Raw genomic sequence first — 25,153 nt, 5'->3', positions numbered from 1 at the left:
ATCAGAGCCCACCAAACACTGGGCATCCTCCTGGAGCATGTACCCAACACTGTGCTCAAAGAGTTCAGGAGACTCCTCAGGAGGACGTGGTGGGTCTAGGGAAGGAGTCACTGATGATGACATTGAGAGGAGGGAAGACGATGCGTTGGCAGCTGCTTTGCTACTACCCTGAGACTGGGTGAGAGAGGATGAGGAGGATGAAGAGGGCTTGGTCATCCACTCTACCAAGTCGTTGGCATGTTGCGGTTCAACATGTCCAGCTGCAGAAAAGAAGGACAAGCATGTCCCATGGCCACGTGCTGATGACAATGCACCGCGTCCACGACCAGCACTGTTGTCTCTAGACACAGAGCCTGCTTGCCCTCTTTTATCGGCTCGCACCTGTCTGCCTCTCCTTGCTGGCCTTCCAGACATGGTAATGGCCTGAAGGGAGTTGGGTAAAACAGTAGTTGGGTAGTTTATATTGTGCTGGAGGCACACAACACCCACTAACTCCTGCAGATGCCTTTTTTATAGAACAGCAGAGATAAAGGGGTATATACAGATGTATACTGTGCTGTGCTGGAAGCACACACAACTTCCAATAACTCCTGCAGATGGCAATTGGGCTCAAATAGAGAACAGCTATGTAGGTGGATTATAGCGGTATGTACTGGGTACAGAGCACACAGACAGCACGCACTATCTCCTAACACTACTGACTGCAAGCTCTATTATTAAAGCTAGATCACTAGCTATATAGGTGAGGTGAATATAGTGGTGTATACTGCGGTCAGGGCACAGACAATAACCACTACACAAGAGCAAGATAGGAAATCAGCCAAAAACAATTGGTGTGTAACTGTGTTGAAGGTACACAGAACACCCACTGCTTCAGATGCCAACACACTACACGAGGCCGCCTCAAAGGCGGCCTTATATAGTGTGGGGCGTGCACTACACAGCCTGAGCTATGATTGGCCACAGGCATCCTGCCTGTGGCCAATTATGGCTCTCCTCGCTGCTGGCGCTGCGATTGGCCAAGCATGCGGGGTCACAGTGCATGCTTGGCTAATCATGAGCCAGCAATGCACTGCGCCATCGCAGTGCATTGTGGGCCGTGCGGGCCACACGAATTTTGACGCGAACGGACCAAGAGTTCGGATTTCGCCGAACGGACGAACAGCCAATGTTCGAGTCGAACGTACGTTCGACTCGAACACGAAGCTCATCCCTACTTCTCACTGACTGCCCTGCCACTACATACTGCTAACTGACTGCCCTACCACTACATACTGCTAACTGACTTCCTCTATACGCTTCTCACTGACTGCCCTGCCACTACATACTGCTAACTGACTTCCGTTACATACTGCTAACTGACTGCCCTACCACTATGTTCTGTTTACCACTACAAGCTGCTCACTGATTTCAATATTGTACAAGGCAATTCCATGTCACAAATTACTGACCACTGAACCCTGTCGTAGTCCCCATTCACAGGGGCAGTGGCATAACTATAACCTCCAGGGCCCCGGTGCAAGAAACGATGGAGGGCCCCCCGACCTCCAGCCAGGACTCTTCCCACTGATCCCGGGGGCAGTAGGAGGGGGAACAATTTTCCTCCTGCAGCCACTTAATGCCTATCAGTGGGAGAAGCAGACATTTAGTGGCTGCAGGAGATTTTTTCCTCTAAATGACCCCCCCATCCAGGTGTTCAGGGGCAACATGTGCACTATTGCAATTGTTACCCCTGTAGTTAAGCCCCTGGGATAAGTGGCAGCGGTGGTGGTGGGGGATGGGATTAGTGGCAGCAGTGGTGGTTGGGGAGGTATAGGATCAGTGGCATCGGTGGTGGGGGATGGGATTAGTGGCAGTGGTGAGGGAGAGATGGGATGAGTGGCAGCGGTGGGGGGGATGGAATCAGTGGAAGCAGTGGTGGTTGGGTGGGGATGGGATGGGATCAGTAGTAGCGGTGGTGGTGGGGGATGGGATGAGTGGCAGCGGTGAGGGGGGGATGGGATCAGTGGCAAGGGCTGTGGTTGGGGGATGGGATCAATGGTAGGGGGGTTGAAGGGGATGAGTGGCAGAGGTGGTGGGGGGAATGGGACCAGTAACAGGGGGGGTGGTTGGAGGGGGGAAGGGATGGTATGAGTGGCAGCGGTGGGGGACATTGGATTAAATGAGTGGCAGTGGTGGTGGGAGGATGGGATCCGTGGCGAGGGTGGTGGTTGGGGGGTGGGATGGGATGAGTGGTCAGGAGGGGAATGATATCAGTGGCAAGGATTGTGGTTGCGGGATGGGGTCAGTGGCAGTAGTGGTCATGGTGGGGTGGATCAGTGGCATTAGTGGTTGTGGTGGTGGGGGTATCAGTGGTGGTGGTGTGGGGGGAGGGGGGAATCAGTGGCAGTAGTGGTGGTGTGGGGGGTATCAGTGGCAGTAGTGGTGGTGTGTGGGGGTATCAGTGGCAGTAGGGGTGGTGTGTGGGGGTATCAGTGACAGTAGTGGTGGTGTGGGGGTATCAGTGGAAGTAGTAGTGGTGGTGTGGGGGGATATCAGTGGCAGTAGTGGTGGTGTGGGGGGTATCAGTGGCAGTAGTGGTGGTGTGTGGGGGTATCAGTGGCAGTAGTGGTGGTGTGGGGGTATCAGGGGCAGTAGTAGTGGTGGTGTGGGGGGATATCAGTGGCAGTAGTGGTGGTGTGGGGGGTATCAGTGGCAGTAGTGGTGGTGTGGGGGGGTATCAGTGGAAGTAGTGGTGGCGTGGGGGTATCAGTGACAGCAGTGGTGGTGTGGGGGGATGAGTGGCAACAGTGGTGTGGGGTCAGTGGCAGCAGTGGTTATGGGGGGATCAGTGTTGATATTGATGGGTGTCACTCACTTGCAGATTGCTTGGTTCCCCCTCCTTGCTCTGTCTTGCTTGGACGAGCAGAGATAATGGGCGGGTCCTGTGAGTGAAGGCGGAGCTGGAGAAGATGGGCAGAGCAGGCGGGGACTGTGCCCGTGAGTGCAGGCGTGAGTGACGGAGAAGATGGACGGAGAGGGTGGGGACAGAGAAGATGGGTGGGACTGTGCGGGCAGAGAGGATTGGCAGAGAGGATGGGCGGGGAGGATGGGCGGAGTGGACCGGGACTCCGCGTGAATGACTATCTCCCAGGCGACGGCGGGACCCCCTACAGTGGCGGAACTCAAGGGCCCAGTCGCAATCGCGACTAGTGCGACCCTGATAATTCCACTACTGCACAGGGGCATACTTAAAAATAAGTTTGCCTGTATGCGGGTGTCCTATATGTCTGTGTGCAGGCAGTCCTTTTCATGTCAATTGGTATGTAGTGGTTGCATGTACACAGTTACTGCTTCCAATTTGATATCCATGTGAGTACAGGCACAGATACATGCCTCTGAATGCAGACAGTGTGATTTCGGAGACACGTACCAACATGGATGTCAAATTGGGAGCAGCAGCTATGTCTGTGAAGCCGCTGCTTTCCAAATGACATTAATAGGATTGCCTGCAAGTACATGCATAGGGACAAAGCCCTTGCACAGGTGTAAACCTGTACGAATGAGGCCTTATGCCCTGTACACATAGTCAGACTTTGCAACGGAAAATGTAAACCAAACCTTCAGAGGACATGATGTCATAGGCTGCATGCACTCTGAATAGCTCCTAAGCTGTGCAAGTTTAGGGAGTATTCACAGTACCTACAGGTAAGCCTTATTATAGGCTTACCTGTAGGTACAAGTAAAAAATAAGACTTTACTTCCACTTTAACACACATGAGTTAAAGTTCAGTGGAGGAGATTTACTAAAACTGGAGCACTTAGAATCTGGTGCCAATCATCTTTTAACTGTAGCTTGTTCAATTAAGCTTTGACAATAAAACCTGGAAGCTGATTGGTTTCTATATAGTGCTGCATGAGACTTTGCACGCTTCCGTTTTAGTAAATCTCCCCCATAGTGTCAGTGGCGGCACTTGATCCTGTGACAACTGCCTTAGAGACTATTTCCCTCACTTTAAATTGATCTCCTCTCATTTCTTTTTGTATCATGAAGTCAAGAAGTGAACGAAAATTTCCCTTATAAAACACGGATCACAAAAAAAACCTGACAGGGGTTTTAACCCTTCCCCTATGCTTAAAAATAAATAAATAAGGTTTCAGTTTTATATCCATTTTAAACAACTAATTATGGAAATAAGACTCCGGGCTTGTTCACCCTTTGAAGGGTAATCCAGAGGGCATTTCAAAAGGCAATTATGTTTTAACCTTGTAAATGCCACACTAATGCATCAGTTGTGGTCTAGTCCTGTAGGTATGCATGGGTTGCATTCAGCAGTGGCAATGTGCAAAGCTCTAAGCGGCTGCATGTAAGTGTTCAGGCAAAAAAATAGGGGGCGGAAGAACCTTGAATCAACTGCCTGGTTTTACTGCCCCCTGGTGGCTCGTGTGAATGAGCCCTCAAGCACATGAGACGTGTTTTATTTCTTACTGTACTAATGCCATGGTGTTGCACTGATCTGCATGAAAATAACTGACTTTACTGTTCTAGTAGATTCTGAGTACTTGTATGTAGATTGGAAACCAGCTGTCTCTCATTGCCTTTTTTTTTTTTTTTTTTACATTCCCAGACCGTATTTTTCAAGCATAGTTTCCAGGTGATTTAGAAATAGACATTCCATTCCCAGTGCTAATGTGGCTCTAATCATGGAGCTCTGACACACAGCACTGATTATTCTGGCGGGGAAACCCACTGTGATAGCACATGAGATTCTATTCCAAAGTGAGTATAGAGAATCCTTTTTACATAATCATTTTCAAATACTTTCACTACTAAATGTTTCCTTCCTTTGCAGACCACATCTCTGTCATTTTCACGGACTGAAATTCCACTATATAATGCAATATACAGTTTCCATACATTAAACAATGTCTACAGAGCCTGTGTCTATGCTTCATGTATACAGTAGACAGACTTGTCTGCACGCTGATGGGCAGGCTGTCAAAGATTTTTTGTTTTTTTGCACCAAAATAGAAGTTACGAAACAAAATGTAAAGTTACATTTTAAGAGGAGCACAAGGCCATGCACGTGCAAGTTTGAAGAATGTTTATTTAAGACCAGCATAGGTAAAACACTACAGTGATGTTGATTTATTGAAGGAGTGTAGCACTCTCTAGCATAGGTAGGTGCTAGAGCGAGGATTTTTGGTAGGTTCTGTCAGTACAGGTACATTTAGGCAGGCCTATGCTGCAAGCTGGGCCTTTTTGTTTTTGATCTGGGGACAGGGAGTGGTTAGTGTAGCAGTGGGTGTGACCACCTGTACTTTAGTTCTGAGGCGCCTCCCCTGCTTCCAGCGAGAATGTTCTGGAAGAGGGGCAGGGCCTAGAACTGGAGTGGAAGGCAGCTCATGTGAGGAGCCCTGACCAATCCCCAACTGGATTTGGCAGGGGGCAGGCCTTTCATATAAGCTGAGGGAACAGGCCACTGGGAGGAGTTGTCAGCCGGGAGAAGTGGAGAATGGAGTACTAGACAGCAGCAGGAGGGCACCCCCATCTGGGAGGGGGTGCGCCGATCATGGGAGGAGGCCTGGGAAAACTGTGAGGGAACTTCACCCTTGCACGGTCAAGGGTGAAGTCCTCATCTTTACATGGTCATTGATGAGGAGCTCCTGGAGCAGAGGGGTAGGAGAAGCTGTCGGAAGGTACGGTCCAGGTAAGTTCTCCATCATGGACTTGGGGCAGAGAAAGGTCAGTGAGTGTACCACAGTGGAGAGGGCTGGATGTGGAGACATGCCAGGAAGTCTGGGAGGGACATTTGTCTTTAAATGGTCATGGGTGAAGTCCTCATCTTTACATGGTCATTGATGAGGAGTTCCTGGAGCAGAGGGGCAGGAGAAGCTGTCGGAAGGTAAGGTCCAGTTAAGTTCTCCTTCAAGGATTCGGGGCAGAGAAAAGTCAGTGAGTATACCACAGTGGAGGGCTGGATGTGGAGACATGCCAGGAAGTCTGGGAGGGAACTTCATCCTTACACGGCCATGGATGAAGTCCTCATCTTTACATGGTCATTGATGAGTCCTGGACAGGGGCGGACTGACAACTCATGGGGCCCCCGGCAATAGGAGATTATGGGGCCCCCAGGCAATCTGATTATGGGGCCACACAGTATACACAAACACACACACAGTATACAATCACACAGGTTACACATACATGTACACACAGTATACACAGATATGTTTATATTGGCTGAGAAGGTACTGGAGAGGTGGGGCAGCTATAATCTCAAAAGGATGTCGGTAAGGGACATTTCAGAGGAAGATGTAAAATTAAAACACTGATTTTTACTTACCGTCCCTGGTTTTACTGAGGCTGGCAACCCTGATGGGGCCCCCTAGTGACCTGGGGCCCTCGGCAGTGCTCGAGTGGCTGAATGGTCAGTCCGCCCCTGGTCCTGGAACAGAGGAGAGACTATGGGGAATAGTGTCAAATCGATGCTGCCTAAGGGCACAGGATTTGCAGCCTGGACTAGCTGGGAACAGTAGTCCACCGTTCAGCACATGCTACTAAACTACTAGGCCTCCGGGGAGAGGTACTGCAGACCTCTGGTCTAGTAGCAGCAACTAATCAGAGTCAGCATTAGAGACTATTCAGAGTAGGTTCTTTTGCATATAGAAGAGGATGTGACAAGAAACATAATGTGCTACAGAATACGTTTGTGCAGGGGGGAAGGATTCCTGGGAGCAATAGTCTGCAGGAATTACACAGAGGAGGAGAAATAATCTGGATGGGGATGCAGGGAAGAGACTGTAGATGTTATACATGTGCATCATTTCTTCAAGGCTCAAATGCAGTTATAATTTATAAATATGATGGCAAAGTAATTTGATCTATGGACATCACATATATCCTTGCCCCCAACCAAGTTATACCCCCCCCCCCCCCCCATAAGCAAAAACAAAACAAAGCAAATTACTTTTCATTGTCTACAAGCATTACAAGCATGACGTATGGATGTGTGGCAGCAGGGTGAATTTGCATGGGTGTCAGTAACTAGTGGCAACATACCGCTACAGGAGTATAGACTGCTTACTTAAAGTGATTGCAAAACCAATAGCTATCTTCACTTTTTTTTAAGTTAGGACAAGGTACTAAATATCAATATAGTGATCACAAGTTGAAAGAAAAGTCTCAGGAATACTTTTATTTTATGACTATTATGCAGGTCATGTGACCACTGCTCTTCATATTTGGACTGTGTGGTTGGTGGGCAAGGACTAAGCTGCAGAACATTAAGGTCCTCCTCCCTAGGCTGTTCTGGTCTTCACAGGAAAGAGTTAACAGTGGACAATGCAGTATTCAGTCATTCTGTAAACCTGGAGAAGGAAGAGGGGGAGGAGCAGAGGAGTGCTTTGCCACCCTAGGCCAGTAATGGCGCACCTTGGCAATCCAGATGTGTTGGAACTACATTTCCCATGATGCTCATGCACTTCAGTGTAGTTAAGCATCAAGGAAAATGTAGTTTCAAAACATCTGGAGTGCCAAGGTTCCCCATCACTGCCCTGGGCTATGGTGCTGTGTGATTCTATTAACACACACAGTGTGGGTACACATAACGTTAGCCCATGCACGCAAAGGTGTCTCTATAGTTTGCTGCAATGGAAAGGAGCCAACCTGATACAGGAAACCTGTGGTAGCTGTCATGGTGTCAACAAAGGCAAGGCAGGGAACATAGGCAAGGATTAAAAGATAAAGAAGTTGCATATTTAGTGATTCAATCAGCTGCAGAAAGAACTTAATCATGATGGTTTAATATCACTTTAATACATTTTTATTGGGAGAGATTAACAATTACACCTTACAAACATTGATAATAGCCAAGGATGGAGCTCTGTAGATGTGTGAGGTGAACTAGCTCAGTTTAATTCCATCTTGAAATTGCAAATGCTTTTTCCTATTACCCCCATAACTGTTCTCCGGAAAATGACTAGATGGTGCCAAGGATAGCATCAAATGAATCAGAAAGTCTACATCTATCCAATGTACCCAGAGCCTCTGTTAGAAATGATGGGGCCCTGTACAACCTTCCTGATGGGCTCCCTCCAACCCTACCTACCCACCCCCCTAGGGTGCAACAAAACAGCAGCACTGCTCCCAGGCACTCTGTTGGCCTGATGGGTCCCAGGGAAATGTAATTTTAGTCCTGGTAAGCAAATAGGAGCCAATTTGTTGTCTAGTAAAATCCATGTATTCATTTAGCCAGAAATTAACAATAAAGCTGCCCTGGACCCCCTGTTTAGCTGATGAGGCCTGGGTCCAGTACAACAGGACCATTTGTACTGCCTTAATTTCAGATATATGTGTGCCAAGGTAACAAATATATATATGTAAACAGTTGCTGTTCTGATACAAAACACTAACACTAATTAAAACAAGTAGTGCAGCGCTATAGTGTTATTGAAATACAAAAAAATATTGAAATACAGATATGTATATCCCAATAGGTAAATAAAATATTAGTTGTATATATCTGATCAAACAAAAAGTCTCAATAAAATACATTTCTTTTAGATGCAATAGTCCCACAGCTGTGATGATAGTAAGGATCCTTAAGCTCCATATGACACATTTAGTCACATCTGATGTCATCAGGGGCGTCATATGTGACAAAACACGCTGGGCGGAGCTACGTACACACACTCACAGCTGTGAGTTGGCCATCTTTGCTACTGGAAAATCTGTTGGCGTTTGTCACACCAGATTGTGCGATTTAATATTTACAAGAAATGTGACTGCATCTCCTCTTGTTTTAATAAAAGCATATGGTTTTTACAACATTACACTATTGCAGTGCTTTTATTTACAAGTGATCTGGGCCTGCTAACCTCCATCTGGGTGCTGGATTGGTCCATGACCTGCCTGTCTAAAAGTGATTCTCTTGTCTGTCATGAATGTTGGATCATTTTTTATAATAAAGCGCTTATTGACCACTGTAACGAAGGTTGTCACATGCTGTCTGGTAAGCAGAGCATGTGTGAAGTCTCACCTAGCTTATCCAAAGGATCCTTCCTATTATTACAGCTGTGGGACTATTGCATCTACAGTTTTTGTTTGATCACATATATACAACTAATATTTTGTTCACCTATTGGGATATACCTATCTGTATTTCAATAACACTATAGCACTGCACTATTTGTTTATTTAGTTGTACTGCCTTATCAGCGGCCCTGCCTCTACTACCTGGCAGCTGAAAAAGTTAAGAAAACATATACTAAATCTAAATGGGTATCATTGCCAATGTAAAACAGATCCCAACCCCTTGTGTCAGGAGCAGATTAATCATTACACCCTAGGGACAACTTAACTTTTCTGTGTGCATGCATCATTGTTTTGGTGGTTAACTATTTTAAAGTGGAACTTCAACTTTAATTAATCCTGACCCCCTAACATGTTACATTTGGTATGTCATTTTCTTTGGGGGGGGGGGTACCTAGTTTTGACAGGTACCCAGCTCCCCACTTCCACTCGGGCCGCCTAGATGGCCCCTCCCTCCTGGCAATCTTCTGGGACACATCACTGGTCCAGGAAGATTTCCCAGATATTCAGGACGCACAGCGTGACTTGCGCATGCGCAGTGCACACCCAGCTGTGAAGTCGCAAGCTGTGACAGCCGGGTGACCACAGTAGTGATGCAAGTGCCATGGAGAGGAGAGGCTTCGGGCGGCCACATCACTGGACTGCGTAACAGATAAATGTGTATTTATTAAAAGTCAGCAGCTACACTTTTTGTAGCTGCTGACTTTTAAGAAACACAGAAATGGCTGGAACTCTGCTTTGAATAGCCTCAAATGAATAAAGAAAAAACATAAATATTGGTAGAAAATAAAATTGCCGGAAATTCATAAAGAGTATGGTAGACACTCATAAGAAAGCTGTCAAACATCAGTGCAACAATGCATGTACCTGTCAGTACAGTACAATCATTTGTTTCATGGAGGCATTTGGGAAAAAAAGGGGGGCTGAATCCACAGTGTCTATACTGGAAACTCCATCCTTAGTGCATGTTCAGCCTCAGGCCGCACAGTATCCTTGTTTGTTAGAAGGCTGTCAGCTGCATAGTGTCACTAGTTGCTAGGATGCTGTTGGCTGTTCAGTCTATAGCATCCTAAAATTCAATGACTCTGTGCTCCTGACAGCATCCCATCAACCAGTAATTGGGGGTGGCACATGTTAACACGTCCTGTTCTTTACTACACAGCAGCTCCACACGAAGAACTCTGGCCTGTCTCTATACACCAACTTAAAGTCAGTTCTAATTACCTACACTTTTCTTATCTACTACTTGTCAGTAATTTTTTTTTAACTGGTTCCTGCCCACACTATAGCTGAAACATGGCTACAGCAAGGCTCTCCAGTTCTTGGAGGATGTCCATAGATGTGCATCAGGTGTGCTCTGTGACCACTGTCTTTTGGACACAGCCGATTACAGATTGCGGTAAAGGGCCAATCATAGCAGCCCTTTACCATGTGATTAGCTGTGTCCAATCATAGCTGGTCACATGTAATCAGACTTTTGGGTAATCAGCATTTCTTTTCTCACACGTTGTCTCTGTGCGAGGAAAGGAGAGCCGATAACCAGCAGGTCTGGCAGGGAATAGTGAGTACATTGTTTACACCAGTGGCGGTGTGTCCATAAGGGCGCACGGGTGCCCTCTTCCTCTCTCCTGCCAACCCCTCTAACACCAATAGCTAGATTGTTTTCAGGTGCTGGGCGCCTGAATTACAGTGGCAGTTTTTTTTTTTTTTAAACACCTGATTAGAGCCATAGGCTCTAATATGTGTCAAAAAAGGTGACTTGCGAGCACCATGCTGGCACTCAGCTGTTTTACAAAAGCAAATAAATATTCACCTTCCTAACACTAAATCACCTCACCGCCAATCAGGTGCTCGGATCTGTTACCTGTCACCTCATTGGCTGAAACCACAGCGCTGTGATTGGGTGCCTATTAGGTGTCCAATCATAGGAGAGGACAGGAGGAGAGGACGAGACATGGTAAGTGCAGACGGCGGGCCGGCGGGGGGCACACTGGCAGCATTTGATATGGCACAGTGGTTGCATTTGATGGGGCACAGTGAGAGCATTCGATGGGGCACAGTGGGAGCATTCGATGGGGCACAGTGGCAGCATTTCATGGGGCACAGTGGCAGCATTTGATGGCACAGTGACAGCATTTGATATGGCACAGTGTCTGCGTTTGATGGGCACAGTGGCTGCGTTTGATGGGCACAGTGGTGGCAATTGATGGGCATAGTGGCTGCAATTGATGGGCACAGTGGCTGCAATTGATGGTACAGTGTGGCTACAATTGATGGTTTTTTTTTTTAGAATTTTTGTTTGCGCCCCCCCAACAATTTTGAGCACCAGCCACCACTGGTTTACACTGATAATCAGGGCACTGATCATCACTGACATGATTATCGGTGCAGTCCCATCAATGCCAATCAGTGCTCATGGGTGCAGCTTTTCAGTGTGCACCAGTGCAGCTTATCAGTGCCCATTAGTACCACCTATCAGTACAAATCTGTGCCACCTCATCAGTGCAGCCTTGCCAGTGCTTCCTCATCAGTGCCCATCAGTGCAGCTTATCAGTGCAGTCTCATCAACGCTGCCTCATCAATGCCCGTCAGTGCAGCCTCATTAGCATAGATCACTGAAGAAGAAAAACTACCTATTTGCAAAATGGCCACAACTAGAAATGCCAAGGGGGTGGGGAGTTCAAAGCAATTTCCCAGCAAAATAAGGCATGGAGACATGAATGTATGGAGGAGTTTGCTTTGAATACTAAAAATGGATTAAATAGCGTTTTTGGTTTGTGGTACTAAGATGTAGTATAATTCTGCTTTAAGCTGGTCATACATTATTCAATTTTCATGTTCAGTTTCCTTACCTACAACTAGGGACTGTCTGATTGCATACAAATTGAAAGTGTTTAGGTTTGACCTCATATTATATGGTTTTGGTAAATCTAAAGGAAAATTGTACAAGAACATTGTATGATGTATGGCTAGTCTTACAGTACAATAATAAATCTTGTGTTTGATTTACTTGTCCTTTTATTTTTAATACAGCCTGCATTTTTAAAATAATTATACATAGGATTTTTAACTAGGGGCATTCAGTCTTGATAATATTTTAAAATCAAAACATGCCCGAAGAAACCACGGGAGATTGTTTTTTTAGGAGTGTCTTGTTTTTTTCATTAAAGTTACATATTTATGCCAGTGAAAACACTTTCAACCATTTCATTGACTATTTTAATTGGCCTGACTTGCCTGCTAGATTGGCCTCTAATCTGTGCAAGAATGTTGTTTGGAAAAGCTGAAGCATGCCCAACATTTAGGCAGCATTCATCACTCCGGCACTTTCTGGTCACTTTAAACCTACATTGCGCCAAAGTTGGCAGCTGTAGAGGGAGCTCACTCTATATATCACATAAAAGGCTAATTCACTCTCATCTTAGTCTGAAATTTTAGGTGTGGCCTCCAGTTAAGGATGAATGTTAGGGTACTGGATTAAAACTCGGAATGCAAATTGCATTACATAGACAGTTTCATTTGATGATGTTGTCGGTTTAAATGTAAACTCAGAACTAAGAGATAATGGTACAAATATGCAGCAGTGGTTTAATGAAAGGCTGTCTGTTTGAGGTTTTTTTTTTTTTTTTTATGGGGAATGTTATTCCATCGCTGCATATGGCAAATTAAAGAAGGCTTTGTTTATTTTGGCCAGGATAGTAGTAAATTTTGTGAAGCTGTGCCTTCTGTGGCAAATTCAGTTGCTCTCTTGAATGTGGTTTTATAAATAGCTGGTAACTTAACTTCCTATGTAATATTACATTTACATTTTTGAAATACAAAAGAGCTATTCCAGACATATTCTGAAATTATGCATAGCATGTCTACTGCCAAATATCTCAGTACTAACAGGATGACATTTAATGAAAAGGCATCCATATTTCTTTTTTTTTTCATGATTCCTAACACCTGACAATAACTGCAGCGCAACCCTACAAGGGACCAGTCTGAATGCACGGGTTCTTGTCCCAAAATAGTGCAGAGGCAGCCAGGCACACAGCAACAGTTCATTCACTCCGGCTCATTGAACAGTCTAGGACAGTGATATGTAATTAGCGGACCTCCAGCTGTTGAAAAACTACAAGTCCCATCATGCCTCTGCCTCTGGGTGTTATGATTGTGGCTGTCAGAGTCTTGCTATGCCTCATGAGACTTGTAGTTCTGCAACAGCTGGAGGTCCGCTAATTGCATATCCCTGGTCTAGGAGATGTATTTTAAAGTTTATTTGCTAGTAGAAACTTGTGAGGAGATTCTAGGTGATGTTGAATATTCCAAAACAGAAGACAATGTTAGTAAAGGACACTTCTCCCTCAGTGACAATAGCACAAGTACAGGTAGACTGGAACAGTCTATGGGTTTACAGAAGGATACCATGAAGTAAGTTTTTATACAGGTATAAATAGTTTGGAACAGATAGGTTCACCACCGGGGACCATGGGGAAACTTTGAGAACATGTAAAGGCAGACTGGAACAGTCCACAGGTTCACAGCTCGGGACCATAAAGTACATAACATAACACAGAACATAAGACTCATATTTTGTATCCATGTATCCTCACAGCAGTTACTGATGCTGCCAGCCATGCTAAACTGCATTCTGCAAGCTGATTCTTCTCTACGTCTAGCTTTAGCCCAGTGGCACTTAGTGAATTTTTTTAGTTGCTATGGTGTACTATATCAAACTGAAAAAAAAAATACCTTCATAAGCCAAAAAAAGTTGTCTCTATGTAGAGTATCTTACAAAAGTGAGTACACCCCTCACATTTTTGTAAATATTTTTGACACAATTTTTTACTGACAAATTTTACTAACAGAGCACATTTTTTGCTGGCAACCTGAAATATGAAAGAAACTGCTATTAAAAGCCAAGAGAAGCGATATTTAAACAGTATAAATACTATGTAAACATTAACAAAACCCATAACAAGTAATATACCTAAATTTAAAAGTCAAAACAGCGTGACAAAATGTGAGCATGACTAGAATAATGAACGATCCGTGACACTCTGGGAAACAGCAGGAAGCCAAGTTCTGTGACATAGATAGTGTGCTATAGTGAACAATGGGACTGGACAGATTTTGGCTCAGAGTGGGGTGGGCTTAAAGGTGGCTGATTAAACATAACCTGTGCCTTGTCTCTGTATACACTCCACACATATAGCACAGTCCATGTACCCACACAATACTGCCAACTACTGTGCCACAAGTGACAGTATTACAGGCACACATAAACCTCAGATTGAAGGATTACTAAATAAATAAACAATTTCATTACATATGCTTTTCTGCTCACAGAAATTGATAATGTTGTCTGTCTTAGCCTACCTTAGAGAAGAACTTAATGAAAAAAAGAAACTGGGGGGGGGATGTGGCTGGCCATGGAGTAAGATGGCCACTTCATCTACCAGCTCAGCTGAGTCGCCGGACATCCAGCAACCTCACGCCTGCTAAAGCTGCTTCTATCCCCTCTCTCCTACACCAGAGGGGAGCAAACACATATGGAACATGGACGGTATGTCCAGAAAGAGGAACAGCCAGCCACACAACTCACGCCGCCTCGCGGTTTATTTCTCTCAGCCTGCCATGCAGAGCTCTCCCCTCCTTCCTCTTCACTGACAGACGTTGACACACAGAATTTCACTAATAATCAGGAGGACATGGACAGCTTCGAGCCCAAAGCAGATCCCCCTCACGGCTCACCCACAGATAGAGGTAATGTAAGAGGGCGCATCAATCCCCGTGCTCTCTTCCTCCAAAGCCCCTTCATATAAAAAACAGCACTAGGATAGACCTGATGTCCCACCTCATGGGGAGCATGATGCTGACTTCCTTGCTGCACACCCTGCCAGTGACCCTGCCTACCTCAGAGTATACACTGAAGCTCATGCTACTTTCCCTACAGAAAAATCTGCACAATGAACTCCGTGCCTCCATTTCTTCTGTACACTCCAAGGTAGACCACATGGAGGAACACACAGATGAACTCGAAAAAATTGTTACTGAGCACACAGTGGCTTACCAAGAGGTTGCAGCGACCCAAGACCACAACACTGAAGAAATTCGCTACCTGCAAGCGAATGTGGCTGACCTGGAAGACCGTTCCAGAAGGAACAATATTACATTTAGTGGCATCCCAGAAACCATCAGACCCCCTGATCTGATTCCCTATCTACAACAACTTTTCCTCAAACTCCTGCCTCGGTTATCACAAGCTGATATTATCATACAGCGTGCTCACAGGGTCATCAAGCCTAATTACATCCCTGTGTCTATCCCACGAGATGTGCTTGTGTGTATTAATTTTTTTCACATAAAAGAACACATTATGGCCGCAGCCCGCTCTGCCTCCACACTACCAGACTCCTATTCCTCTATCTCCCTCTTCACTCATATATCCACAGCTCAAAAGCGAAGGTCACTGTGGTTCTCAGAGATAAGCATGTAACCTAAAAATTGGGCTTCCCCACCAAATTGGTAGTGACTTACTAAAACCAATCAAACACCATCTCAATACAGAAGGAGGGCATCAAAAGGCTGCTAAACTGGGGCCTTCCCACCTTTCCCCCACCTGACCCTAAGCCACAGCACCCCAGCACACAAAACCAAGAGCGCAAATTCACAAAATCTCACTCCTCTCACTAATCAAAACAATCACCTTTGCTCCTGACTGTGCCTCTGGTTGCTCATGTGCTAGCATAGCATTATGACTACCTTTCACTATCAAAATGATGTCCCAGGCAACCGCGCTTACAGGTTTTGTTAAGCCTCATACACACGATAGGACTTTGTACAAACTTTCCCAAGGATTTTTGTACAAAGGGCGTCGGCCCTGAACTTGTATTGCATACACACAGCAGGACTTTTTCAGCCAACTTTCACCAAATCACGTGTTTTTTCAGCTCTTTACCGCCACCTTTGGTCAACTTCTGTATTGTTGTCTGATCTTTTGCATTGGTTCTGGGCATGCCTTTTTGTACCTTGTACAAAAGTCCTATGGTTTTCTGTACACACGATCAGACTTTGCTCCATCGGACTTTTGTTGCCAGAAAGTTTGTCCGTTCGCACAGCCAACAAAAGTCAGATGAAAACCAAAAAAGTTTGTCCGATGGAGCGTACACACGGTCGGATGTTGCTCCAAAACAGCTAATTTGCATGTTTGTTGTCAAAAAGTCTGATCGTGTGTATGTGCCTTTACTTTCTTCTTAACCCCCGAAGAAGAAAATAGGGTTCCAAGCATCCTAACTTATGTCCAATTCTTATTGGTCTTGTACTCTGTTGTACCTGTTATTGGCTTCTAAAAAAAAAAATAATGTTGAGTGTTATATTGCTAGTTCCACTGCATTGAGCATAAAGCATCTATTATTGACATTTGCGCTTATTTTATCGCTGCCTGATTGTACAGCTATAGAAGGTGTTGTCTATTCCCCGATTGTTCTGCTCTCATCCCAAAATGTTGATTGTCATTACATCTTTAAAAGCAAAGGGCTTAAACTCCCCTTTCAAAAGAAATGTATTATGGAAAGAAGCCCTCAAACATAATACAGACCGAATCTGTGTTCAAGAAATTCATTTTCCTTCCCACAAGCCTCTCAGCTGTTCACATAAGCAGTTCCCACACTGCTTTGTTGCCAACTCCCCTGAAAAGAAAGCTGGGGTATTGATTGCCGTATCATCTTCTTTATCTTTCAAATATGTTTACTCTGAGGTTGACCCCAATGGCAGATACCTCATCTTAAATGCATTAATAAACAATCGGATAATGGCTTGTTAACATATATGCCCCAAACACTAACGAACAGCAATTTTACAAAACGGTAATGAAGAAATTAGAACCCTTCTGACAGTCCACGCTAGTTATATGTGGGGACTTCAACCAAATAGAAGATCCAGTATTGGATTCTTACAACCCCACCGATAAAGATTCCACTGATTGATGTATCTTGCCTGTTTTGTTCGGAAGACCTCTACGACCCCTGGAGGTGTCTCCATGACACGGAACGAGACTACACCTTCTATTCCCACACGCAGAAAAAATATTCTCGGATAGATCTATTCCTGGTCGATAAACACACACTCCAGTCAGTTCAGGAAGCTAAGATTGTTGTTATCTAATGGTCTAACCATGCTCCCATTTCTTTAAAATTATTTTCCTCTCAAAATGTTGAGAAAAGGAATATGTGGTGGCTCAACACCCCTCTTCTCTCTCACCCCCCCATCACCAGAAGCAGATCGCATCCGAGATTGAGAATTATTTTGCTGTGAATACTTACACTGTGAATGACCCAAGAATTTTGTGGAACGCTCACAAGGCTTGCCTGAGAGGCCTTCTTGTCCAGCTAGGGGTCCACAAGAAGAAAATAGCCTATTAGACCACATATGCACTCTAGAAATAGCCAACAAAGCCCAACCCTCACCACATCTAGATGAAGAACTATGCTTGACAAGATGCACACTTAGTGAATACCTTCACAATAATTTTGACCTATCCCTCAAAAGACTTTGTCTACATTTCTACACACACAACAACAAACCAGGGGCTTGCCTCACTAGACAGCTCAAATGACGCCTAACCCAATCTAAAATCTCGTACCCTGCCTCCTCCTCTGGTACCCATCTCACCAACCTAAGGCCCCTTTCACACGGGACGGATCAGTAATGATCCGCCCCGTGATGATCCGCTTGCTCAGCAGGGATCTCTCAGTTGTCCCCGCCGCTGAGCCAGCGGATAACAGGGCGGTCCCGGTACACTGTGCAGGGACCGCCCTGTCAGCTCTCCGCTCTCCTCTATGGGGGATTGGATGAGCACGGTCCATCTGTCCGTGTTCATCCAATCCGCTCTGCAGACGGATAGAAAAATAGGATTTTCCTCCGTCTGCAGAATCGGACAACAGCGGAGGTGGACGATATCGGGTGTCTGCGGATGTTCATCCATAGACACCCGCTATCCCATAGGGATGCATGTACAGTGGTGTGAAAAAGTGTTTGCCCCCTTCCTCATTTCCTGTTCCTTTGCATGTTTGTTACACTTAAGTGTTTCGGAACATCAAACCAATTTAAACAATAGTCAAGGACAACACAAGTAAACACAAAATGCAATTTGTAAATGAAGGTGTTTATTATTAAAGGTGAAAAAAAATCCAAACCATCATGGCCCTGTGTGAAAAAGTGATTACCCCCCTTGTTAAAACATACTATAACTGTGGTTGTCCACACCTGAGTTCAATTTCTCTAGCCACACCCAGGCCTGATTATTTCCACACCTGTTCACAATCAAGGCATCACTTAAATAGGAGCTGCTTGACACAGTAAGGTCCACCAGAAGATCCTTAAAAGCTACACATCATGCCGAGACCCAAAGAAATTCAGGAACAATTGAGAAAGAAAGTAATTGAGATCTATCAGTCTGGAAAGGGTTATAAAGCCATTTCCAAAGCTTTGGGAATCCAGCGAACCACAGTGAGAGCCATTATCCACAAATGGCGAAGACATGGAACAGTGGTGAACCTTCCCAGGAGTGGCCGGCCGCCCAAAATTACCCCAAGAGCGCAGCGACGACTCATCCAAGAGGTCACAAAAGACCCCACAACAACGTCCAAGGAACTGCAGTCCTCACTTGCCTCAGTTAAGGTCAGCGTTCATGCCTCCACCATCAGGAAAAGACTGGGCAAAAATGGCCTGCATGGCAGAGTTCCAAGGAGAAAACCACTGCTGAGCAAAAAGAACATCAAAGCTCGTCTCAATTTCTCCACAACACATCTTGATGATCCCCAAGACTTTTGGGACAACATTCTGTGGACCGATGAGACAAAAGTGGAACTCTTTGGAAGGTGTGTGTCCAAGTATATCTGGCGTAGAAGGAACACTGCATTTCATAAAAAGAACATTATACCAACAGTAAAATATGGTGGTGGTAGTGTGATGGTCTGGGGCTGTTTTGCTGCTTCAGGACCTGGAAGACTTGCCGTGATAAAGGGAACTATGAATTCTGCTGTCTACCAAGAGATCCTGAAGGAGAATGTCCGACCATCTGTTCGTGTACTCAAGCTGAAACGAACTTGGGTTCTGCAGCAGGACAATGATCCTAAACACACCAGCAAGTCCACCACCGAATGGCTGAAGAAAAACAAAATGAAGACTTTGAAGTGGCCTAGCCAAAGTCCTGACCTGAATCCTATTGAGATGTTGTGGTATGACCTTAAAAAGGCCGTTCATGCTCGAAAACCCTCTAATGTAACTGAATTAGGACAATTCTGCAAAGATGAGTGGGCCAAAATTCCTCCAGGACGCTGTAAAAGCCTCATTGCACGTTATCGCAAATGCTTGGTTGCAGTTGTTGCTGCTAAGGGTGGCCCAACCAGTTATTAGGTTTAGGGGGCAATCACTTTTTCACACAGGGCCATGATGGTTTGGATTTTTTTTCACCTTTAATAATAAACACCTTCATTTACAAATTGCATTTTGTGTTTACTTGTGTTGTCCTTGACTATTGTTTAAATTGGTTTGATGTTCCGAAACACTTAAGTGTGACAAACATGCAAAGGAACAGGAAATGAGGAAGGGGGCAAACACTTTTTCACACCACTGTATGTCCGTATTTCATCCGCAAACGGATGGATGAAATACGGACATACAGTCCGCATGTGTGAAAGGGGCCTCAAGGATATAGCTAATCAATTTAGCTCCTTTTATGCCAATCTGTACAATCTCTCTACTTTAGGCATGTCCCAGCCACGTCCCAAGAAGATATAGCACATTTTCTAAACCAGATACAACTACCCTCAGTCTCGAAAAACTCCAAACTCTCTCAGCCCCTTTCTTCCCTTTCTCCTCCTTTCTCGAACAAGCAATTGCCTCCCTTCCACTGCACAAAGACCCTGGGTTCAGCAAAGAATACTATAAACAATTTGCTGACCAACTCACCTCACACCTCTGCCATTCCTTTAATCACATTGCCTCTACAGGCTCTATCCCTCCAGAATCCTTAGAGGCCAACATCACTACAATTCCAAAACCTGGTAAACCTTCTGACAACCCTGCCAGCTACAGATCCATGTCTTTACTTTATACAGACACTAAACTTTATGCTAAATTGCTAGCCACCCACCTGTCCAGTATCATTCCACATTTAATCCATCCTGATCAGGTGGGGTTTGTGGCTGGCAGACAAGCATCGGACGGTATTCGCCGTTACACAGACCTGTTACAATGGGTCGACCATCATCAGGTGCCTTCACTGTTCGTCTCACTTGATGCGGAGAAGGCATTTGATAGGGTGATTGGTACTTTCTTAAGACAGTTTTGATCAAATTTGGCTTTTTGGGCCTCATATTTAAAGTGCTAGAGTTATCACCTCAGCAGTGGCGGCTGGTGCTCAAATTTTTTTTGGGGGAGCATGCAAACAAACTGAAAAAATTCTGGAAAAAAAAAACATCAATTGCAGCCACTGTGCCATCAAACGCAGCCACTGTGCCCATCACACGCTGCCACTGTGCCGTCAAACACAGCCACTGTGCCCATTAAACACTACCACTGTGCCATAAAACACTGCCACTGTGCCATCAAACGCTGCCACTGTGCCATCAAACGCAGCCACTGTGCCGTCAAATGCAGCCACTGTGCCATCAAATGTACCTACTATGCCAAATTCTGCCACTGTGTCATCAAATACAGCCACTGTGCCATCAAATGCTACCACTGTGCTATCAAATGCTGCTACTGTGTCCATCAAACGCTGCCACTGTGCCCATCAAACACTGCCACTGTGCCAACAAATGCAGCCACTGTGCTGTCAAACACAGCCACTGTGCTGTCAAATGCAGTCACTGTGCCATCAAATGTAGCTACTGTGCCAAATATTGCCACTGTGCTCATCAAACGCTGCCACTGTGCCATCAAACACAGCCACTGTGCCATCAAATGCTGCCACTGTGCCCATCAAACACTACCAGTGTGCCAATCATATGCTGCCAGTGTGCCCATCAAATGCTGCCAGTGTGCCCAACTGCCCATCATATGCTGTCAGTGTACCCATCAAATACTGCCAGTGTGCTGACTAGGAAAATCTGTGAGGTCAACATCTAGTAAGTAACCAAGAATAATTTGACATATGGTTACCAGGATGAGAGCAGCAGTCATTGTCCCTACTATGGCAAAAATCGTGATGAGTCAGTATAACCATGCAGTGCCTGTTTTTCAATTTCATTCAGTCTGATTCCACTAAAAGAAATTTATGTTGGTACTACATACAAGAAGTCTTTCATTTTACAACAGAGGACTATCAAGAGAAAGGGAACATTCTATATAGCATTTTATGCCTGCTCTTTTATAGAAGGAACTGTCTCTTTTCCAGATTTGGCCTCCCGTTGGAGAGGATAGGACCGCAGTGGCGGCTTCTTGGAGGATATGATAGCTGCATAAATAAGGGAAATCATACCCGAGGCATGGGGCCAGGATCTACAAAAACTCTCAAAAGGGGTCAAAGTGTAAGGAGCAGTTCGGGACCTAATCAGTTGGTGGAGGAAGTGCTTGAGTTGGAGATAGGTATAATGTTCCCTAAGGGGGATATCATGGGAGGAACGAAGAGCTGCAAAAGTGATAATTTTAGTCGGAGTGAGCATAGAGTGTACATCTACAAAACCATGATTGGTCCACCATGCAAACTGTCTGGGGTTATCACAGCCTGGCGGGAACAGCGGGCAATGTAGGAGACAGAGCAATGGCAGATGAGGGGACTGTAGACCTGCGGAATACTTTACTGCATCCCAGAGGTGAAGGGAATGGGCTAGGCAGGGGCCTATGTTCGGTGGCCGTTGTGCTCTTGGGAGCCAGGGGAGAGAGGCTAGTGGGATCGGGTGTGAGTCCACCATGTCGATGACTGCCCAAAGTGGCATTTGATGTTGTTCGTGTAGGCGGGAAAGTGGGGCGATGCCCGCTGCTGTATAATATGCTTGTAGGTTAGGGACCGAGAAGCCGCCATTAACTTTATGAGCGTAAATGACCTGTTTTTTAATCCTGGGTTTCGACGAACCCCAGATAAACTGCATAATTTTGCGTTGGTGAATTCTAAGTACATGGGAGGGTACCTAAACCGGTAGGACTCGAAAATAATATAACAGTTTTGGAAGGTAAGTCATACGCACCGTTGCTATCCTACCAAACCAGGAGATTGGGAGGGTTGACCAAGAGTCAAGCAAGCCCGTCAATTTCCGAAATAAGGAAGGGTAATTTGCCTGGTATAGCCCCGAGTACTTTGGGGAAAGCTTGATCCCCAAGTACGGTAACGATGTTGTCCACTGGAAATAAAATGCAGCTTGCAGAGACTTCAATTCCGAAGGTTGAAGGTTAATAGACATCGCTCTAGATTTTGCTGGATTAACTGCCAGGCCCGAGAGCTCAGCAAAGGAATCCAAAAGGGTGAACAAGTTAGGGAGGGAAAGTCTAGGTTTTGTAAGGGTTAACAGAATGTCATCCGCGAACAGTGACAATTTATGCATAGTGCCCGCTACTTCCACCCCGGAGATGTCCGCATGAGTAGGAATCGCTTCCGCCAAGTGTTCCAATGCTAGAATAAATAGCAAAGGGAAAAGTGGGCAACCTTGGCGGGTTCCCCTACGTATGGGGAAGACCGGCGAGTCATAGCCATAATATCGCACCTTGGCCTGTGGGGAGTCGTAGATAGCTGAGATCCAACCCATAAAAGAAGTGCCAAAACCGTAACTGGTGGTGAGTACCTGCCTCAGATACGGCCAGGATAGGGTATCAAAGGCTTTGGTAACGTCTAGGGAGAGAAACATCGTCCCCAAAGATCTAGTGTGTGCTATGTGTTGGACTTGTAATAGTCATCTAATAGCATCCCCAGCCTGCCTCCAGGGAACAAAACCCACTTGATCTTTTTTGATCAGCTGCGGAAGAAAGGAGTTCAAGCGGGTGGCCAAAATTTTTGTCAAGATTTTCATGTCAATGTTGATCAGGGAAATTGGTGGGAAGTTGGCCCAAGAAGAGTGGTCCTTATCCAGTTTGGGGATCATCACAACATTAGCCGTCAACAGAAGCGGAGTGAATGAGTGGAATTCTTTTACTGCATTGTACATAGCCGCCAGGCGAGGGGCTAATACGTCGGCCAATTTGCGATAGTATAAAGCCGTAAAGCCATCTGGGCCCGGACGCTTCCCCACTTTCAGCTCTTTAATGCATTGGAGGACTTCCCAGATCTGTATGTCTTGGTCCATAAGCGACACTTGGGTGTCGGATAAAGATGGCAAGGATAAGTCCCTGAGGAAAGCGTTCAGGTCCAGGGCAGAGGCTTGAGTTGGGTGGAATAAAGCTTGGCGAGACGGTGGCGAAATTCATCCAAAATCAGTCGGGGATTACCCATGTTATGGCGAGTGCGCAGAGTGATGGGCTGAAATTTTGGAGTGAAGGTTCGCAGCCTATTGGCCAGCATAGCGTTGGGCTTATTCACCCTAATATACCACTTCTGATGGGCCCAACGGAGGGAGCGTTCTGCTTCGTCCGTTAGGCATAAATCCAAATCCGATCGTGCCCTATCAAGGAGCTTACGGTTTGCCGCAGTGGTGGTTTGCTTAAAGACCGTGGGGAGCGGGGAAGGACAAGAGGACAAAAGAGGAAAGATTAAGAGTATGCAGAGTCTAAAAAGAGCAACAAACTCGAAAAGGCACAGGTATCGAGCTCAGAGATGTGTAACAGTGTGGGCTGAATGGCCCACTTAGGGGTGCGACCATAGCTGAGAAGCCAGTCTCAGCCAGGTAAACACATATCAGGGGGAGCAGTGGTCCGTCAGAACCACCGGCCTGTAATAAACACATTAGAACAATGTAATTAAAGAGGAGGGCCGGTTTAAAAAAAAAAATAATTAAAAGTCAGCAGCTGCAAACACTGAGCTGCTGACTTTTAATAAGCACACTTACCTGTCCAGGGCGCCCGCGATGTCGGCTGCCCGAGGCTGACCCGTCCCTCGATCTCGGGACCCGGTGCCGCCATTTTGGCTAAGGGAAACAGGCAGTGGAGCCTTGCGGCTTCACTGCCCGTTTCCTACTGCGCATGCGTGAGTCGACTGGCGGGATGGTCTGGGGGGCCCCGACCTGGAGGGACCGGGTCTGGAAGATGCAAGTGGAGCCTCAGGGGGGGGGGGGCGAAGGGATCTCCAGTTGAAGGTCCGAGAAGTGACGTTTCATATCCGAGGGGGATGTAGCATAGAATTGATGACCATGATGAGAAAAGGTGAGTTTAAATGGGAACCCCCTCCTGTACTTGATGCCTTGGGATTGGAGGACCTGGAGGTAGGGCTTAAAGCCTCGGCGTCTGGCAATGGTGGCCGGAGCGAGGTCTGGAAATAACTGGAGGGAGTTACCTTGGAAGGAGAGAGTCTGCTGATCTCTCGCTGCCTGCAGTAGTCTCTCTTTGGTGCGATAGTAATGGAATTTGATAATTACGTCTCTCGGGGGGGGGGGGCCCTCAGAGGGTTTAGGGGCCAGAGACCTGTGAATTCAGTCAAACTCAAGCCTCTCCAGGGGGATCTCCGGAGCCAGCTCTTGAAAGAATGCTGTGGCTGTTCCCTGGAGGTCAGGAATGCCCCTTATGCGGAGGTTATCCCTCCAGGCCCAATTTTCAGCGTCCTCCAGCTTGTCCCGCAAGACATCCAACTCTGCGGACATCTTATCCACCTCTTCCTTGTGGCCCTCAAGCACCGTGGTAGCCAAATCCATGAGATGCTCTAGCTGGTTAGTGCGGTGGGGTAATTTAACTCTTTTTTGTTTTTTTCTTATGGTTTTTCTTATGAGTATATATGGTTTTGATTATACCCCCCGCTATATAGTTGGTGAGAATTACCTTATTAAATGAAGACAAGACTCCCTAGGTGCTTTTGTTTAGTCTTTAAACTCATCATAAATCTCCTGGTCCCACTCTTTTGTCTCCAGGAGAAACTTTGACCAGATATGTGTCTCTTCTGCAGCTGATGGAGCAGAAGAAAAAAATGTCCCCCTAACCACTCCAGGTGGAAAAACTGTTCACTTTACTGCT

General features: G+C 45.9%; 1 long non-coding RNA gene across 1 annotated transcript in view; it reads right to left on the bottom strand.

Annotated features, from left to right (window-relative positions):
- Window positions 1-6,606, bottom strand: part of LOC143987813 (uncharacterized) — a 46,719-nt gene extending 40,113 nt beyond the window's left edge. The window contains exon 1 of the long non-coding RNA XR_013276707.1: window positions 6,327-6,606. This is a non-coding gene — a long non-coding RNA (uncharacterized LOC143987813). The remainder of the gene's footprint in view (window positions 1-6,326) is intronic.
- Window positions 6,607-25,153: the final 18,547 nt, after the last annotated feature.

Source organism: Lithobates pipiens, unplaced genomic scaffold (assembly GCF_037356315.1).
Source record: "Lithobates pipiens isolate NorthernLeopardFrog02 unplaced genomic scaffold, aLitPip1_a1.2 Scaffold_18, whole genome shotgun sequence".
NCBI classification, from domain to species: Eukaryota; Metazoa; Chordata; class Amphibia; order Anura; family Ranidae; genus Lithobates; species Lithobates pipiens.
Note: the sequence above shows the minus strand (reverse complement) of the source record. Positions and strands in the feature narration are given on the sequence as shown.